At 38.9% G+C, this 21,274-nt stretch overlaps 1 protein-coding gene and 1 non-coding gene across 8 annotated transcripts in view; one reads left to right on the top strand and one right to left on the bottom strand.

Annotated features, from left to right (window-relative positions):
* Positions 1–21,274, bottom strand: part of MITF (melanocyte inducing transcription factor) — a 223,818-nt gene that overhangs the window by 118,331 nt on the left and 84,213 nt on the right. Inside the window, exon 1 of one of the 7 annotated variants that reach the window (XM_036868097.1) lies at positions 11,299–11,407. The exons of the other annotated variants lie outside the window; for them this stretch is intronic. The gene's annotated coding sequence lies outside the window, so the exon portion shown is untranslated. Of the gene's footprint in view, positions 1–11,298; positions 11,408–21,274 lie in introns of those variants that run through there. 7 annotated transcript variants of the gene reach the window in all.
* Positions 8,277–8,383, top strand: LOC118904618. The gene has a single exon (XR_005022066.1). It is a non-coding gene; the product is annotated as a U6 spliceosomal RNA (small nuclear RNA).

The following is a 21,274-nucleotide window of genomic DNA, read 5'->3' as shown; positions in this document are numbered from 1 at the left end:
ACTATACTGTAGTCTATTAAGTGCACAATAGTACTACGTCTAAAAAAAAATACACCTTAATTATAAAATTTTTTATTGCTAAAAAATGCTAGCCATCATCTGAATCTTCAGTAAGTTGTAATCTTTTTGCAATAGTAACATCAAAGATCACTGATCACAGACCACCATAACAAATATACAAATAATGAAAAAGTTCAAATATTACAAGAAATACCAAATGTGACATATAGACACAAACTGAGCAAATGCTATTGGAAAAATGGTGCTGATAGACTTGCTCGATGCAGGTTTGCCACAAACCTTCAATTTGTAAAAAAGGCAATATCTGCAAAATGTAATAAATCGAAGCACAATAAAACAAGATGTGCCTATTAAGTCTCCTGCAATGAGAAAGAAAGAAAGAAAGAAAGAAAGAGGGAGGGAGGGAAGGAGGGAAGGAGGAAGAGAGAGACAGGAAGGAAAGAAGGAAGGAAGAAAGGAAGGAAGGGGGGCTTCCCTGGTGGCACAGTGGTTGAGAGTCTGCCTGCTAATGCAGGGGACACGGGTTCGAGCCCTGGTCTGGGAGGATCCCACATGCCGTGGAGCAACTGGGCCCGTGAACCACAACTGCTGAGCCTGCGCGTCTGGAGCCTGTGCTCCGCAACAAGAGAGGCCGCAATAGTGAGAGGCCCGCGCACCGCGATGAAGAGTGGCCTCCACTTGCCGCAGCTAGAGAAAGCCCTAGCACAGAAACGAAGACCCAACATAGCAATCAATCAATCAATAAATCTTTTTAAAAAAAAAAAAAAAAAAAAGGAAGGAAGGAAAGAACTGAGTTCAAATCCAAGGTCTTCCCCCCCTCATTAGCTATACAGCCAGGGGAAAATTAAACCCCTCTAAGCCTGTTTCCTTGTCTGTAAAATGGGGACAAGAAGAGCCCCAGCTTCACAGGCTGTTGTAAGACAATCCATGGAATAATGCATGATACCCACTTGACACACTGAATATGTGTGAGCACTGAATACAGTGTAGCCATTATGATTAACAACTTCATCATCACCGCCATCATTTTCACCCTGGCCTGATGCTAAATGGCTTCCCCAAAAGAACTCCTCCAAAACTGCACCAGAAAAGAACTCTCTGATTCATGTTTGGGCCAATCTGCTACATTCTTAGACCCATGAGGCACCGTGGAAGGATCCTTGTCCAAATAAAGCCCCAGTGCAAAAAGTCACCAGTAAAATACTCTCCTGGTAAACTCCTTGTACACTCACACGCAATTACTTATTCTCGTTAATCACGTAAATATGTTAAAAGCACACTCTATAGTAGGGGGAAAACAAATTATGACAATCGTTGGGATATCAGGGGGGGGGCGGGTATTTTTTAATATCATCAGTGTCTGCTCTTCTCTTATGTGAGAACAGAGATTATCAAGAGCTAGACAGACAGTACATGCTATTGTCAATACTATCATGTCCATAACAAGAGTCTAAAGACATAAATTCTTGCAAAGCCTTTCTGCACCCAGTTCATCTATGTCACCATTCATGGCATTACTACGTAGAAAAGGAAAATGGTACAAAATTTTATACCCAATTCTTCTTAATCACTGTGTTTTCAGTAATATTTTATTTTAGATTCTTCACGCAGTCTAGGAGCTAACATAAAAGTAATACACTGGAACCCATCCATGAATGCTCGAGGAAATGTGTGCAGAGTATTTTGTTTTGATTCCTCAGCCATGGTAATAGACAGAATATTCATGAAACCCTTGTACTTAAAAATGTTCCATGGCCAGCCAATATTTGCCAGAATGACACTGCCATATAGTCAGCACTGGAAAAATAAAGTCATGAGAAAACACAACCATTGTCATCTTTCCCAGAAAGATGGCCAGGATATCTGCTTCCCTGTGCCACAGAGGCTGACACCAGCTACGAAAATCACCACGTTCCCCTCACTTGAAAGCACATACGCACAGCAAAGGAAAACAAAGGTGTTCCAATGATCTTCCCCGAACCCAACAGACTGTTAGAAATTCACCAGGCTTCCTTTCACCTTTAAATTTGTTCTCCTGCAAAAGCACAGTTAGTAAATGAGTTCATGCCATCGAAAATGCAAAAAAGTAGTAGAAAACCCAACTGTCCTAGAATAATAAAGTAGAAGAATTTGTTCATGAGCTGGGGACAGAAGGGAGGAATCGAGGCTGACAAGAGGATAATGTTGCTAGCGCGTCATTAAACTCGAATGTGAGGGATATGGAATGTAATCGGAGCACTTAGAATTTACCCATGTCTTACCAGAACAAAACAAAGATTTATGTTAGGAAATAGTCCCACGTGGCTTTCAGAAAACCTGATCAATTCTCAAGAAACTGAACCAAAGCAGTCTTTGAGGCATACATAAACTAGAGAAGTGTAAGTTACAAATCAGACCTTTCTCTCCATCCAAAACGTGTCATATGTGAAAGAAACTTCAATCAACATTAAGGATCATCAATTACTAATGCCACAGGCACAGTCCCTTTAGTGGAATTTAATTCTTTTCATACCTCTGTTTCTATACCAGCTAGTTATCCTTCTCTACAAGCAACACACTCCAGGAGTTAAGAACACAACCCCTGGACTCAAGCTTCCTGCATCTGCCACTAACTCTAACTTCTCCATCTGTAAATGAGGATAAGGCAAGTAAGACTTTCATGTTCTGCCTGGCCTTGACACCATTTTAATCTTTCTCATCTTATCTAGTCCTAGTGTATCTTTCTTGGGCAGAAAACAGGCAGAATGGATATCTCTGCAGAGTGATTCCAACATTGCTTTATGAAAGAAATGAAAATGTATGCCTGCTTTGATTTTATTCACTCTTTAACAAATATTCATTAAGTTTCTACTTTGAGCCCACTGGTACCCTGCTAGAAGTTGGGACATACCAACGACCAACAACAGATACAGCAACCAAGACACAGTCCAGGCCCCTTTCCTCCATCATATATTCCTCAGTGCTGCTTTGGAGATGCAGCTTGCTGAGCATAAAGAATGTGGAGTCACCATTAAGGAAAAATTCCTAGTACATGGGCTTCAGAGCTGGCCACGTTTATTGTCTTTAATCTGTGAACTAGTGACATACACCTAGCTAAGACCCTGCCTTTGAGATCCTTCATATGCTTCTACAACACCTTATGTGTCCATCTGTTAATTGCATATATATTTATCCAACACTTACCAAGAGCCAAAGGCCAGACTTGACCCTGGGTAGAGACTAGTGAGAAAGGCATGGTCCTTCTCCAATGTAGAATCTTGCATTTTAATGAGATTTTTTTTTTAATTGAAATGTAGTTGATTTACAATACTGGTGTTAGTTTCAGGTGTACAGCATAGCAATTCATTTTTTTTGACGATTATATTCCATTATAGGCTATTATAAGATATTGGGTATAATTCCTGTGCTATACAGTAAATCCTTGTTGCTTATCTGTTTTATGTATAGTAGTTTGTATCTGCGAATCCCATATAGAATCTTACATTTTAGAGATGAGTGCACAGATGTGGTCCAGAGGGCAAACGCAACTGACCCTAATTCATACCATTAGGAAGGGCAGCACTGAATTAAAAACCATGCCTAATGCCAAATGCAAGTATGTCCCCTCCTCAGGGATTTTACTCTTCCTGTTGTCCCCTTGGCCTATAACGCTCATCCCCAGACAGTTGCATGACTTACTCTTCAGTCAGCTAATTCACATCTCCGTTTAAAAGGAACCTCAGAAGCGAGGTCTAACCTCTGAGCCTCAAATGAAATAGGAACTCCTCCTGGCTTTATTCCTCTTCATAGAACTTTCCACTCCTACCAGGACATTAACTCCAATAGGACATGTATCTTTGCCCATTTTATTCACTGCTCTATCCCCAGCACAGGGACAGCACTTGGCACAGAGTAGGTGCTCAATAAACATGTGTTGGGTGAATAAGCACAGTGTTCTTTTGACCTACCCTTAGGCACACCCATGTCACTCCTGCTGAGGAAGCTTACAACCCCGAGACTGCAGAGAAGAGGGACAATGACAGAAATCCAATTCACGAAACATGAATGCTATGGAAAGAGCTGAGTGGCTGGGAAGCATGCGGAAGGTGACTGCGGCAGTAGGAAAATATGCCAAAGTGTGGTTTATGCGAAAGAGCAGATGAGTTAGGGTGGTGTACCAGTGTGGCATTAAGTAACAAGAGTCACGTATCGAGAAATGGAGGGACACAGGGCACATGACATTCAGCCTCAATGTCATGCAGACACAGGTGGTGGGAGGGTGTGGTGAACTAGATACAAACCCATCCAAGGGCGCATGTTGGCCCATATTTGTTGAGTCTTCAGATTTTTAAAAAGAATACGTAAATCCTGAAGAGAATATAAAAATTAATGATGCCACATTTTGATCAATTGAGAGTTGTTTTCAACACTACTCAGGCTACAGTAACATCTAACAGCACCATTCAGAATAGAAGGTCCCAGACCAGCAGCAGCTATTGTCTTCTCTGACCCTGTCCCCAGGAGTCACAGCAGTGCCACATGCAGGGCACTGAATGATGTCTTCTTGGGGGTCTTTGCGATTGGCATATAAACTCTAAGAAGGTTCATGGTTTCCTAATCTTCCCTCCTAGAACTGAATGAACAAATATTCTGACTTAACTTTTCAGTTCTTTCTTTTTTTAATTTTATATTGGAGTACAGTTGATTAACAATGCTGTGTTAGTTTCAGGTGTACAGCAAAGTGATTCAGTTGTACATATACCTGCGCCTATTCTTTTTCAAATTCTTTTCCCATTTAGGTTATTACAGGATATTGAGCAGAGTTCCCTGTGCTGTACAGTGGGTCCTTGTTGGTTATCTATTTTAAATATAGCAGTGTGTACATGTCAATCCCAGACTCCCAATCTATCCCTCCCCCTGCGACCCTTCTCCCCCGGTACCCATAAGATCGTTCTCTAAGTCTGTGAGTGTGTTTCTGTTTTAGAATCTAAAAAAAAATGATACAAATGAACTTATTTACAAAACAGAAACTTTTCAGTTCTTAATGAGAGATCATGGGACGCCAACCAATCTTAGGTACAAGACAATGTTTTCTCAGAGTCTCTATGAAGAATTACCAAAACAAAACAAAACAAAACCCCAGCAAAAAACTGCAGAGCTCTGGATGGTACTAGAATCAAGCAGACTCTAAAATAGGTCAGAGAAAGAGCTGTAATTGTTTTAAATTCTTACCAGGCAAAAAATAAAAATAAAATGATCTGAGGGGGAAAAAAAATCACTCTATTTTTCTTTATGTATACCTTGTTTGTTCCCCCCAAAAAACTTAAAGCAGCTTATGTAAAAGCACACAACACCCCAAGATGAAACAACAACAGAAAACTAACATGCGCAAGTGAAGCAAACAGGATGAAAGACAATTCAAGAAAAAAAAGAATTAAATGACCCTAGGGATAATATTAGTTCACAAAAGGCAAATAAGAGTCTGCCCGTTTTCTAAAGGTGAGTCACAAATTGCTTTCTAAGCCACGGGGCACAGAGTCCAAGGTCTACAAGGGCCAAGCAGTTAAAGTAAGGAGGTAAAACAAAGGGAAGAGTGCATGCTTTGTTTTAAGGAAAACGGCATTACTTTATTGGATCCCATGGTTGTCATGGAGACATGTGATCCCAGCATTGCCAGATCTGATTTTTCAATAGATGCTGGAAATTCAAACACACTTGTGCGAAATCTTCTCATTTTCCAACGTTGGCAAACTAGTTTTCTTTTGGTTTAAAAAAAAAAAAAAAGTATGGGTTAAAGAAAACATGCCTGTGGCCATAAAGAGGAAGAAGACATGATCAGTTACATGACTAACTATATCCATAAAATGAAAACCCAAAGTTGAGTAGAAGTACAGTCATTTGTGGTATCAAAACCAGAGAGACACTTCTCCCAAGGATCTTCATAAAGGAGACACTGGAATATCCACAAGATAGGCACCCCATACAATCAGGATTCATGGGGCTCTATCTCCTGATGACCTTCCACGGAGACTGAGAGCATAATACTAAGTGTAGTAATAAAACTAACTGCTGGGGTTGGGGGGAAATAGGGTTGGGGGGTAGGGGCAAATTCTCAGGTTTAGAGATTTCTGCTGGTCTGGATTATTTCAGGTATAGATTTTACCGTAGATTTCCCTTAACTATTTTTTAACCAGTGAGCACTTTTGATAAATGTAAAATCCTCACGCCTTTCTTTAATGTTATTTGACAAATCAGAGTAAAAGCTACCTTGGAAAACGGTTTTTCAAATGACATTGGCTTCTTTCCTCATTGTTTTATTAGAGTATTCGGAATAACAGATGAACGTTTATCCTTCGGACTGTAATCCATAAATATTGGTTTTTCTCAGCAGCATTTGAGAAGTACTGAGTAGAACCAGATGCAAGGTTAGATCCCCTGACGAGGATCTGGAGTGAGGTATTCTAAGGGACCATCAAGTTCAAAGCCATTTGCTTTACTGGACAGTCCATCTAGCAGTAGGATTGAACTTTGTGGATGTCAAAGAACCTGCCAGTCACCAGCCAAGGAAGGATACAAAGGTAGGACCAAATGTCTCCACAAAAAAAAAAAAAAAAAAGTTCTGTATCTGTTCCAGGTCACGAACAAAAGGACAAGCAAGCTCTAGTCTACACGGTGACACACGGTGACGATCCCTGGAATCCCTGGGATGCTGAAAGGGCGGCTGGGTTCCGAACTGGGCTCTTGACATACCTACAACTAGTGCAACTTTATTTCATCTGTCTCATGTAGAGTTAGTTCTAACGCTTGTTTTGAGCATGCAAATCTGTTTAAACATGATTGACATATCAGGGGAGAACATGAGCATAACCCACATGAACTTGAGTTTCCTTATGTATGATTTGGTCCACAAGGAACACTAGGTGAACACAGAAAACCACACCCACCTGAGTCAAGCAGTAGAGAAATACACAAAACTTAGACACCGCAAACATCTGCCCGCTACCCTCAGTTTACCATGCGTGCTGCACACCGCAACCACCCACAGCTTTGCTACGACTTTCCCCCCAGTTTCAGACCAGCTTCCTTCCACCACCTCACCATAGTTTACAAGCTGCCACCCTCCCCTCAGCCACCTCTACAAGCAAACACTAGGTCTTCTCAAGGCAAAGCACCAAGTTTATGTGGTACTTGCATACTGCTTAACCATTTAGCAAGTATAAAACTCTACTGCTTTTCTAAGGTTCCTAGCTTTCCTTTTTGTATGTTCTTGATGAACTTTTTGAGTGTTGTGCCTCAGCCCCACTTTTCCTGTAGACTCTGTGCCATCTATTGCATGATTTTCCATCATCTAGTGATTTTTTTAGAAATGTGTATGTTGTGTTAGGGAAGAACGGACAATACTGGGATACTAAGTAAAATGTTATTTGAAAGAAAATGATTTCACTAGAATGTAAGTTCTCCTCGAAGCTACCATGCTGCTCCCCCAACTCCAGGGGACACCATTCACGTCATATAAGATGTGCATCATTTTCATTATAAATTAACTAACTCGGCATCTAACAAATTGTTAGGCGAAGCCTAATATGTGTCATGAAAGGACTACACTTCAAAGGATGCATGTGTTCACTTTGCAAAACGAAAGGAAAACAAGAAAATACATTAAAAAATAAAAATCATTCATCATCTTAATATGCAAGCATTTTGATGTTCTTCCTTTCAGTTTTTTCTCTTTGTACATATAACACCACTATCCCTGCCATGTGCACTATTTTGCCTGGTCTATTTATCTTATCTTGGCTTTAAATTGGCCTGCCACTTCTAAATCAAATATGCTTACATTTCTTTAAAAAAAAAAAAAAGAAAAAACTGTTGTCAAATTGACCCAGTCATTTAACATTAACTGAGCACGTACTACCTGTTGAGCACTGTGCTCTGTGACATGCGAATTAGAATATTCAACAGACCGGGCTTAACCACCTAGAGAATTTCTTAAAGTTTCCAAATTTGGCCTAGTTGCAACATTTCTTGCCCTTAAGATTAATTACTATTTTCATTCTAGTTCTAAGATTGGTTAAAAATATAAATTACATAAATAGCACATTTGGAAAAGAAAATGGACTTGTATTATCAGCCGCCTGCAAATTACAGCTTCAAGAATTGCATTCTGCCCTTTTATCCATCACCTTTTCAAATACTGTACAACCAAAATTAACGACACAAAACAAAGCTGTATTTGAATATTTCTAAGCAGTAAATACACATATTAAAGTGTCATGGTGCTCGCTTCGACAGCACATGTACTAAAATTGGAATGATACAGAGAAGATTAGCATGGCCCCTGCGCAAGGATGACACACAAATTCGTGAAGTGTTCCACATTTTGGGGGATATATGTATATGTATAGCTGATTCACTTTGTTATAAAGCAGAAACTAACACACCATTGTAAAGCAATTATACTCCAATAAAGATGTTTAAAAAAAAAAAAAGTGTCATGAAGTCTGCCTACCAATTTTCCCTCTTTATTTGTTCCAGCAAGGTTATTTTAAGATTTTATTTTGCTTGTGTGTGACTATGGATTTAAGAGTTTAGTAAATTACGTGGAAGATATAGATACGCATAAATATATATAGGTGTGTGTTTGTGTGTGTGTGTGTGCATGTGTGTGTGTGTCTGTGTGTGTATCAAAGACTGGGCTCATATATATATATATTCTTGAATTTTCTTTTCTACAAAATGTGAAATATATATGTCATTCTATATATTTAAGTTAAATTGGCTAACAAACAACTAGGTGTAGAAAGCTGTTTGGGGTTGTATCTTCTCTTGCCAGTTGATGAGATGCTGAGAAACACTAAGAAATGAGGGCAATAAGGACAAAATCAAAAGAGGTGAGATAATCTAGACACATAATATTGTGCTCTAAAATCACTGATAAATTATTTTACTCTTCTCTTTAAAATTTTTTTCAAATAAAATAAATTTTAAAAAAATTTTAAATAAGCTACTTAGCTAAGTCATTATTCAGGTTCCAAACCAGGGGAGGGAGGGAACACTGGCAAAGGTCACAGGGTTACATCTTCAGATGCCATTCAGGTGCCAGCCTCCACCACATTTTATGCTTCTCTCTCTCTCATTGAAAAAGACCACTGTCTTATTATGATAACAATTTCCAGGTGGAAGCTAAGCCTTCAGTCAAGATTCCTGTCCCTTTCAAAGTACCTGTGTGTGTGTGACATGGTGGATTAAGTGTTCCAGCTCGTCCTGGGCAATAGCTTTTCTCAAACCTCACAGCAATTCACCTTGGGTACCCATAGAAGCAGTTCTGGAAAGGCTGCGTTTGAGAAGGGGTGAAAGTGAACCCCGTAACTTTTCCGCCAAAGCACACCTCAGCAGAGGAGCCACATCCTTGCAAGGAGCCCTGGAAGCAAGGCCTAGGAGCGTGGTCTGAATTCACCATCAGCAAGGCAGAGGTCTCCTGTCAGCCTCACATTTCATCTCACATTCTACGCTCTAATATACCCTTGCTTTTATGGATTTTTTTAAAAATTATTTAATTTATTTATTTATTTATTTTTGGCTGTGTTGGGTCTTCGTTTCTGTGCCAGGGCTTTCTCTAGTTGTGGCAAGCGGGGGCCACTCTTCATCGTGGTGCGCGGGCCTCTCACTATTGCGGCCTCTCTTGTTGCGGAGCACAGGCTCCAGATGCGCGGGCTCAGTAGTTGTGGCTCACGGGCCCAGTTGCTCCGCGGCATGTGGGATCTTCCCAGACCAGGGCTCGAACCCGTGTCCCCTGCACTGGCAGGCAGATTCTCAACCACTGCGCCACCAGGGAAGCCCTACCCTTTTATCAGCAGGAAACAGTTCCTAAATTACCGACCAGTTGAATTATTGAGACTTTTGCACCCCTACCCCAAATAGTCAAGAACTATTGATGCTCTAAAAAACACATGAGCCACATTAACCTCCAGCTTCATGCAGCCTTTGGCACAGGGCTTCAGACTTCCACTAAGAACATAAGTGTTTTGATTTTTCAAAGCCCTGATGTATGTATTTTCTTTTTTAAAAAAATCAACAGCAATTCCCTTACTCCTTTTTATCTATCAGTCTTTCTTGAGGAAGGACTACATTTAGAGCAGATCAATTTTCTCCCTCATGGGTACTGAACATGAATGAACGGAAATCTTGAGGCAAGTTCCCTTCTGAGCCCACAGAGATGTCACTGCCACTCGGAAAAGCTACCGGCCACCGACATGCCCCAGTCCTCACATCACAGTGACCTCCTTCAGCCCGAGAGCTGCAGAGGAAGGGAGAAGGGCAATATATCCACAAGCACGCCTGGCAGAGATGCAATTAGGCTCCTCCTGCCCCTCCAGCCCAGGCCCCTTGGCACCCTCTTCCATTTAGAGAGCTACTCAGACCCCGTCATTCACCACAGTGTCCTAAAAAGATACAAAAAAGATAAAGTCCTCAACTGTGCTAGACACCGGAAGAAAAAAAAGCAGCCACAAAATGAAAACTGCCTTTTAAAAGTAGTTATGGTTAAACATTAAAAAAAAAAAAATCACATGATTTTGCTCCCCATACTGTAGCTAATGAAAAGGGGCATTTAGTATCCAGTGGGAAAAGCAGTGTTTTATAATTTCATCAGCAATTACTACAAAGCTCATCTGTAAGAGCTTGGCGAATCCTCACTTTTTCTGACCTCAAGAACCAACATTCTCTGAAGTCAGAATCCAAGGACTTATTCTAATGTTGAATGTTCTCCTGAGTCCCTTTAAAAGAAAAAAAAGAAAAATGAACTTCACATTGACTGATGCATGACATTGTTTTAATCCAAAAAAAAATGTGCAAGTTGAAACCATGATAACATGTCGTAAAGCATCAGTAATAGCCACTCAGCAAGAACTAAACCATTTTTAAGGTCATAAACAAGCACGTACGGTGCGCTACACTAATTTATTAGAAACATCCTCTTTAAAAGAAAGGGTCACAGAGGGCTCTGGCTCAATCACACTGCTCTCCACACGCCAGCCGTAGAACTTACATATGACTTTTGCAATTCCCCTTGCAAATCCCTTCAGCACTCACACATTTCACTTTAAAAATTAGGGGGAGGTGAGGTAAAGCCATAAAAATCAGTAGCAGGCACACCAGAATATGCTGGAATAAGATAAACGTCTTTCTCATAGAAGAAATGCATGCACTATTAATGAAGAGAATCCAATGCAAAAGGCAACTAGTCACATCTCCTTGACCACTTATATTTTAAACCCAGAAAAGCAAAATCAGACTTACCCTTGGAAGCCATCCTATAAGCTGACTCAGAAACATAGCCTGTCGACAAGCCAAAAACAGCTACAAACCAGGGCTCCAAAAACTCAGTGGGTTTAATCCTCTCATCCACCTACTAACCCCTACTAGTACGTATGCATCTGGCTTTTGTTAAAGCACTTCTGCAAACGTACAGAGGATGAGTAATCGTTCAGACTTCGTAAAACATGCCAAACCCATCACTAATAACAGTAGTTTCATTTACTCATCACATTTTTGGGTGCCTTGATTTTATTTTTTTAAGAGAAATGAGTGTTTTTGCTGATGCAAATTCCCTGCCACTAGACCATGCACACATTATTCAAAAGGCAATAGGCTGCCTGGTGTGTGTATAACTTTTTCTGGGTCCTTGTCAGCAGTCAGAAATGTTGAACTAATACGTAAAGGCATAGCCTGCTTGATTAACTGTCTTTTAACATTAATAACACCACTATTTTCCTAAATAAACCCTCCAGCCAATTCTACTCTTTCTTTCATTGAAAAAGGCAATCATTTTATTATAATAATTAGAAATACAAAGAATAAGAAAAATAAGAAATACTCAAGCATAAATTCATCTCTCACTGTCTCCCCATCCAATCCCTTCTCTTAGAGGTATTCACTGTTGACAATTTTCAATGTATCATTCCCGAAATTTCTATGTACATAGTATGCATGTATGTATACACACACACACAAACATTCTTCAGAAAAACTCTTGGGGACTGAGGAGTCTCAGACATCAGAATTTTCTAGATTTTGTAACAATAATGAAGTATATACAGAGTGTAATATCCCTAGTGAGATCAGGGCAACAGCTCATAATCAACCATATTAATATTTCTTCCAGAAAACATGAATATTCAATTAAGTGGGATAATAAAGACTATAAATAGCCTCATGTCATTTCAGGGCAGGTAATTCTGCCAAATGAGATTTTTTAAAAAAAATCATTCAACATTTAGAAACTTTTGAATTTTGGAATTGTGGATAAGGGATTTTAACCCTATCATTTTTCTCCCAGTTACTTACCAAGTTTTGAAAACTTTTTTTTATTAAAAAAGTTCATGATAAGAAATTTTAAAAATACATATGAATAAAATTAAAGTCACCTGTAAAATCCCACCACACAGAGAATCGAGCTTTTATTCACTCATGTGTTGAGTGCCTCCTGGGAGTACAGACTCAATACTCCGTGGGCACACTAAAAAATTAAAGCAAACATAAATTCTATTTTCTTTCTTTTTTTTTTTTATTGGAGTATAGTTGATTTACAATGTTGTGTGAGTTTCAGGTGTAGAGCAAAGTGAATCAGTTATACATATACATATATCCACTCTTTTTTTTTTTTTTTTTAAGATTCTTTTCCCATATAGGCCATTACAGAGTATTAAGTGGAGTTCCCTGTGCTCTGCAGCAGGTTCTTATTAGTTATCTAGTTTATGTATAGTAGTGTGGATATTTTAGTCCCAATCTCCCAATTTGTCCCTCCCCACATCCCCTGGTAACCATAAGTTTGTTTTCTACATTCGTGCCTCTATTTCTGTTTTGTAAATAAGTTCATTCGTACCCTTTATTTCTTAGACTCCACATATAAGCAATATTATGTGATATTTGTCTTTCTGTGTCTGACTTACTTCATTCAGTATGACAATCTCTAGGTCCATCCACATTGCTGCAAATGGTATTATTTTGTTCTTTTTTTATGGCTGAGTAATATTCCATTGTATATATGTATCACACCTTCTTTATCCATTCCTCTGTTGATGGGCATTTAGGTTGCTTCCATGACCTGGCTATTGTAAATAGTGCTGCAATGAACACTGGGGTGCATGTATCTTTTCAAATTATGGTTTTCTCTGGGTATATGCCTAGGAGTGGGATTGCAGGGTCATACGGTAGTTCCATTTTTAGTTTTTTAAGGAAACTCCATACTGTTCTCCATAGTGGTTGTACCAATTTACATTCCCACCAACAGTGTAGGAGGGTTCCCTTTTCCAAATCCTATTTTCAAACAAGGTAGAAAGTTATACCTGTTTTAAAATAATAATATCCACCTTGCAAAACTGTTCCCGAAAAAGATATGAACTCTTTCATTTACTCATTCATTGATTCAAACATTCATTGAGCTTCTATTATATGCCACACAATATGCTAAATACTAGGTATTTGGGTGGCCTGATGTAGCATATAAAACTACCAGACATCAGATTAAATCTGAGTTTCAAATAAATCAGAAATATTTCAGTATAGTATGTCCCACATTTGAGACATACATTTTTACGGATATAGTTTTTAAGTATTTGAGATATGCTTATGCTTTTTAAATGTCCCACATTTGGGACACACATATTAAAATATTACTTGTTTTGATCTTAAATTCAAATTTCACTGGGTGTCCTATATTTTCATTGCACGAAAGAGGCAGAGTCCTTGTTGTCATGAACCCTCAGTCTAGCGCTAGGGAGTGGAGGAAGGTAGGTGGACAGGTAATAAATAGGCAAACAACTACATACACAGTGTAAATAGAAAAAAGAGCTATGAAGGTGATAAACTGAGCAATTAAGATGGAAATAAAGAAGAATATTATTTAAATACAGAGCTCTTAAGGAAAGGCTTGTCTAGGAAGCTAACTCTGAGAGAAAGAGCATGCTGAAGGAAATAAAAACCTCATAATATAGTAGAGCAGCTTGCACAAGACCTAGCCCATAGTATATGCTCAATAAATGTTCATTTCATTCCTTGGCAGGGCCGGGACTTCATCTCTTGGCTCACCCTAGTCTGGCCCTGTGCCTTGGGATGCAGAAAGATAATAAGAAGGGGTATAGTATACCTGGACCACCAACGGCTTCCTCCTTCAGAAAGCCTGGCAGCCACCATCTGTCTACAACCTCATGAGAGATCCTGAGTGAGAACTTCCCAGCACAGGCCTCTAGAATGCCTGACCCAAAGAAACCATGATTATCAATAGATAATGAAATGATAGCTATTATTTTCAATCACTATGTTTTAGTATGATTCGTTATGCAAAAATAGTAACCAAGTGTTGGCAAGAATGGGGACCACCCAGAACTCTCAGACACTGATGGTGGAAATGTATATTGAGGCAGTTGCTTTGGGAGACTGTTGGTGGTACCTAGGAAAGCCAGACATGCATACATCCCGAGCACCAGCCCAGCTTCCATTCCCACTGGCACTGCTGCACTTCTGGTTCTTGCCATTTCCCACAGTACAACCCCTTCCTCCCTTCTCTGCTGGATTTGCAACACCTCCAATACCAATTATACACACAGCCCCAAGACTGATCTTCCTAAAGCTCACCTTTCACCATGCCATTTGGTTGCTCCAAAAGTCTTTCATATATAAACTTAATAAACATTTGTTGATTGATTACTTGTAAGATTCAAATCTAGAGAGTTTTACTAACTTGGCACTGAGGAGGAAAAGACAGAAAGCAAATAACCCAGGCATTCAGAGATTTACAAGGCAGCTCCTTGAAATGCCCTCCAAAAAAATTAAACCATTGCCAGAAATCCTGATTGTTGTGAAATACATATGTGGAAATACATCTCAAGGACCTACTGCTATCCATTCAAATGGAATGTCACCAAAAAAAAAACTGAGTACTGTTATGATGGTGACAACCAAGATCAGATTTGCAGAGTGAAGAATAAATTTCAAACCTGAAAGGTCTTCTGTTGCATGGAAAGGGAAGAGTAACAGTGTATAGAAAACAAAGAGGAAGAAAAAGAGAAAAAGGAAAGGAAGGGAAGGGAAGGGAAGGGAGGACAACCCTTAACCTTCTCTAGAATTTTCTGTTAATGCCCTACTCTCTGATGATTGTCTGGGACCATATCATTAGTGGTGGTAATGGGAGGGAAAACCATAATAATTGTAACTACTGCCATTTACTCTGTGACTGCCACGTGCAGACACTATGCTGAGCCATAAGATGCTTACATTGTCATCAGCATCAATGCAACCAATATTTATGCCAGGCACTGTGCTATCTGCTTTACAAGCATCATCTTATTTCACTCTCACAGCAATCTTGCAAGATTAGATATTATTATTATTCCCATTTTACAGATGAGGAAACTGAGGGATGGAGAGGCCAGCTAACTTGCCTTAGGTTTTATCCATGAACACTTTGAGGGTCTAGGATAAAGTAAGAGTCAATAAACGGTGAAAATCAATAAGAAAAAGATTAAAATGCCTCATGGGAATACTTGAAACATGGAAAGAAAAATAAAATACTGAAAATATTGGAAGTCAATTTATGGCAACATAAGAACTGAGATTCATGAAACCACGACCGATGGGATGAAATACACACAGAACAACACGAGGAATCTCAGCTAAACTGGCAGAATTTAAGCTCCATGTTGTACACTTGGAAAGGGAGAATCAGAGCCCATATTCATTCGTTTATTCATTTATTTATTCATCAAATACCTATTGAACACCTACTATGTGTCAGACACTGTTTGAAGTGCTGGGGATACAGCAGTGAACAAAGAGACAAAAATCTCTACTTCTATGGAACATTAGGGTGAGAAAGGGAATATGGACAATAAACTTAGTAAATAACTAAGCCATCTAAGGTGTTAAAGGCAGCAAGTGCTAGGGTAAAAATAAAGCACCAAGGACCAAGATAGAGGCAGGAAGGGAATGCTATTTTAAATACGGTAGTCAGGGTAAGCCCAGAGGGCGACAATGGAGCAAAAGCTTAAAGGAGGTGAGGAGAGGAGCTCTGTGGATGGTTGGAGGTCGAGCATCCCAGATGGGGCCATGCCTGACATGCCGGAGCAAGAGCGAGGAGGCAGGTCTAGCTGCCACAGGGAAGCCCAAGGGAGAAAACAGGAGATACAACCAGATTAAACAACAGAAGCCAAACTGCAAAAGGCTCTTTGCTCACTGGATACCCATGATTCTTCAGCTTTGAGGGTCATGAATTTCTCGTAGAAGCTGATGAAAGCTAGGAGCCTTCACCCCAAAAAGTGCGCACACCCAAAATGCTGTCCTAATTTCAGAGGGTTGACATCTCCCTGCTAGACTCCCAGGATCTCAACAACATCCTAGAGGAGATCATAGTTCCTCCAGCTGAACCAAAGAAACACCCTGGATCTAACTTTGTATTTAATGACATCCCAAAGGGAGACAGCAGTTCAGGACAGTGGACACCAAGAGTCCTCCAGTCTCTGAGGCTTTGCTTGTTCCAATGTCCTCACCAACTCAGGGAGGTCATGCTCAAACACCAACAGCCCTGAGGGAAGCCAACTACATGCGTCACCTGGGGACTCTTTGCTCGTCACAGGGTTCAGACACAAAGCTACATCACTAGTGACCTTAACATCCAAAGAGTAGAGGAATGCATGCAGTCATAGCCCAAGGGGAACTGGATGCATGTGGACCCAATCTACCGCCTTGCAGTTCATACGTGTGTGTGTGTGTGCGTATGTATGTACACATATATTTATATATTTTAATTCTCTTCATACAAGCTAGAAGAGAACAGAGGTTGTTTTTTGTTTTGTTTCATTTTGTTACTGCTGAATTCCCAGTGCTTAGAACAGTATCTGGCCCACAGTTAGATGCTCATTAAATAAATAATGGTTCAATGAATGAATAAATCCAAAGAATTACTTCTTCGCAAATCACTCTAGGAAATCAGTGGATCAAAATGCCACAATTGAATAGACAGAATAGTTACATTGGAAAGGTTCAAGGATATGGTTAACTAGGGATTAGAAAAGCTCGATGCAACACAAGCACAGTATTCCACGTCATAAAACATGCCTAGGGAAGATCAGAAATTATACTAGCTTTCTGCCTCAGTCATGCACGTTTCTCACCAATGCTTCTCAAACCATTTGTAATATGTGGTTTGCATCAGTTTGTCTGTTGTTTTTTTTAAATTTCAAATCCAACACAGATCAATACTTTTGTAAACATAATAAAAATGAATTCTAAGACAAATGAAATGAAAAACAAAACAGACACACAAATATGCAAGCCCAAATTTGTATTAGATTCAGGAGACCTAAAAATCACTCTGTCCAATTGCTATAAAGGTTTCTGGACACTCAGTATCTGTTCATACCTCACTGCTGACCGACACATAGTTCATGAAACAGTCTAGTCCATGAATCATAACTTGGAGTAGCATGACTCAGATCACACGCACACACACACACACATACACACACACACACACATATACACACACGTATATTGGAGATTCCAGCATTCACTTCAGGTGCTAATGCTTTTGCTTTCCAGCTCATAATGAGAAAAATAATGTTCTGCTTCTATTACATTTCTGTCAGATACCTATTTCAACTATCTAGGAATAAAATTATCAACTCCATGATGCTCATTAAGTCAAACTCCAAGAATATGTTAAAATATTGACTACACCTCATTTCAAATTATCCCAAGATTTAAGCATAGAAATTAGGAACAGATTGTTCATTTTATAACAGATCCTACATTTAGTAGAATAATTATAATGAGATATATTTTAAGTATCTACTTATGATGGTGATTTTATATTAATCCATTTATAAAATGTAGTCTTTATATATTTACCTCCTATATCTATATATCTGCAGCTTTTCAGAAATATATTTATTGTGCAAACTAGTATAAAGAGGTTTTTAAAATGCTACTAAAATGATATACGCTTGGGCCACAAGTATTTTCCTTTACCTATTCTAAGTCTGTTAACATTACCTACTTGAAAATTATCCTATATAATATATAACCTAAATAAAATTGGATTAAATATAATTTATAAACAAAACCAACATATGACTCTTCTAAGAAGTAAACAGATTGTCCTTTTCTTTTTTCTTTAAATTATCCTTTATCCCAAAATACAACCTCTGAAACTATATAAACATAATCCTGAAATTTCTAGCCATTCACAAAGCTTCCTTAGGTCGGAATGAGTTAATGATTTTCCTCACAGTCCAACTAAACGTGCATTCCACAGGAAAGCCTGCTTGAGGCTGAACACAGAGTCAATACTCACTGATTCACTTCTTAGCTGGCACCCAGGCAAGTAGTCCTAGCTTTGGGCCAACTGTAAATAAAGGCAAGGATATTCCTGGTGGTACTTATAACATGAATTTTCTAGAGGTAGAATTCAAGACTGTTGCCTTCAAGCCCCACAGAGCTTCTATCACACCATCTGGCAGAAGGAGTAAATAATTATTGAATTACAGAAGGAAACTGTTGATTCCTCATTTCTTACAGGTCACTGAGGCTCAGATATACAAACCCCTTATTGCAAGGATTTTGCATCTTTGGGCAAAGCAAAGTAAAACACAGTGAGCTGATTAAGGCAAAATAAGAAAAAACAATAAGCAAATGGTATTATAATGGTGCGCCTATACAGCAAAAACTGAGAAGCTAACTCAAGAATGAAGTCTGGTAAAAAAAAAACTCTTCTTCAATACCTGCACCTATACCTGGATTATAATAGGCAGGTAATAAGTGTAGTATTGGAGGAAGGGAGAAGATAAAGAAGATTCAAACAAAGCAAGTGCAAGCTCTGAAAAACATAAAAACGCTGTGTACAACAACAGAATGCAGACAGTGAATTATGCTGCTGTTTTGTTACAATTTAGAAAAGCTTAACTTGAAAAATAATAGCAACTTCCATTCTTTGAGAACTTACTATGTATCAAGCACTGTGCAGAGCATCCATCATTTCATGCAATTTTTTCCAAAACCCTGCAAGACTGGAATTAGTACGCCCACTACAAATAAGGAGACGGGCTCAAGGGTGTAAATAACTTGACTGAGTTTAAAGTCAAACACATTAGATTAATGTGTTTGTCTAATTCCAAGCTTGTGCCCTTAACCTCACATCTCACTGTCTTCCAATGTCCAAACATTAAAAAATAATAATAACGATGACAAATGTTCATAACTGCACTATTTGTAAATGCCCCAAACTAGAAAACTCCCTAAATACCCATCAACAGGAGAATGGACAAATAAATCTCAGAAAACTTATGCAATGAAATACCATATAATCATGAAAATGAATCAGCTACAACTACCCACAGCAACACAGATGAATTCCTCAAACATAATCGTGATGAATAAATGCCAGGCACAGGTAAGTACCTATGTGTGACTGTATGACTGAATCCATTTCTGTAAAGCCCCAAACAGGCAAAATTAATCTATGCTGTTAGGAGTCAGGACGGTGGCTACCGTTCGGAGGGGTAATGACTAAAGGCCACAGGAAGGGAGCATCTGGGGTGCAGATGTCATTTGATTAATTGATCTGAGAGCTGGATGATAGGAGTCCAATTTATAAAAAACTCATCATGCTATACACTTACAATAAGCACACTTTTCTCTACATAGATTACACTTCAATAAAATATTTTTTAATCAAAAGAAGATGCACCTACTTAAGGCATTTTCTACTTTATCCTTTTAATGTATTTAGACTCAAATATTCTTTAATAAAGCACATACTATATCTTCCCAAGCTTTACGAATCTTAAGTACAAATGTAAGAAAATAAATCATTAGAAGAATGGAATAATGCCATTTGTAGCAAAATGGATGAAGCTAGAGATTACCATATTAAGTGAAGTAAGTCAGGCAAAGACAAATATCCCATGATATCACTTATATGTAGAGTCTTAAAAAATGATACAAATGAACTTATTTACAAAAAAGAAATAGACTCACAGACACAGAAAACAAATTTATGGTTACCACAGGGGATAGCGGGGGGAGAGGGGAGGGTAAATTAGCAGTTTGGGATTAACATATACACACTATTATATATAAAACAGATAAACAACAAGGACCTACTGTATAGCACAGGGAACTATACTCAATACATTATTAACCTGTAATGGAAAAGAATCTGAAAAAGAATATATATATATGTATACGTATAATTGAATCACTTTGCTGTACACTTGAAACTCACACAACATTGTAAATTAACTATACTTAAATTAAAAAATAATTATAAAAAATAAAACTCATTAGAGATTTTTAAATAGACTGGAGTTGGGGGAAAACAACTGACTAGGAGTCAAAAAAGTCTGTCTGGGTGTATTCTTCTGTTCTCTAAGTGCACACGCTTGAGAGGAAGGCATTTAACCTCACCTGTGGTCAGTGTCTTCATCCAAAAATTGAAGGAATCAGACCCAATAATCCTCAAGGCACCTCATTCTAGTCTTTTTTTCTGAGCCTTACACTTGCTCGTATCACACTGCTGCAGCATTCACACGGAAAAGGGGAACAAAAGAGCAACTGCTTGCAACTCCATCACATGATACAAGGGTAGAAGGAAACAAACTTGACATGTGCATTTAATCAACCTTTGATTATCAATGTAAGATAGTACAGCTCTGCAGACAATCCCCAGAAACTGAATTATATCACTCACCACTGGGTCTCACAGCAGCCTTGTTCACATACCCTGAAGGTCCCACACAAAGCAGAATGGTCAAGTTGTCAGACAAAATCTTTTGTGGATTTTTTTACTCTAGGGTCATCAGCACCACCAACCTCCACCTTTACCACAGATAACTGCATATTTCCAGTTTTCCCTAAGATCTGGTCATTCAATCAGAAAAACGCAGAGAAATATACAATAGCTTATGTTGCAATACATTCTGATTTCATGCTCCTTTGTACAAATCCATTAGGCTCTCTTACCTTCTTGCAATGCAAGAACAGAAACCTAACGCTGCTGACGGGACCCTGTATTAGTCAGGGTCCAATCAGGAGAGAGAAACCACACAGTAATTTGAATGGAGAAAGTTTAATGTAAGGAATTATTAACTGTAGCAGGGAATTAGCTTATAAGAAGTAAACAAAACTCTAAAGAATATAGGAATGGCAGATATAAGGAGCAGTCACTACCCTTAGGGCTCAGAGTCTTCCTCCCCAGGGCTGACATCCAGGTCCTTTGAGC

The sequence above is a fragment of the Balaenoptera musculus genome, chromosome 11 (assembly GCF_009873245.2).
Source record: "Balaenoptera musculus isolate JJ_BM4_2016_0621 chromosome 11, mBalMus1.pri.v3, whole genome shotgun sequence".
NCBI lineage: Eukaryota > Metazoa > Chordata > Mammalia > Artiodactyla > Balaenopteridae > Balaenoptera > Balaenoptera musculus.
Note: the sequence above shows the minus strand (reverse complement) of the source record. Positions and strands in the feature narration are given on the sequence as shown.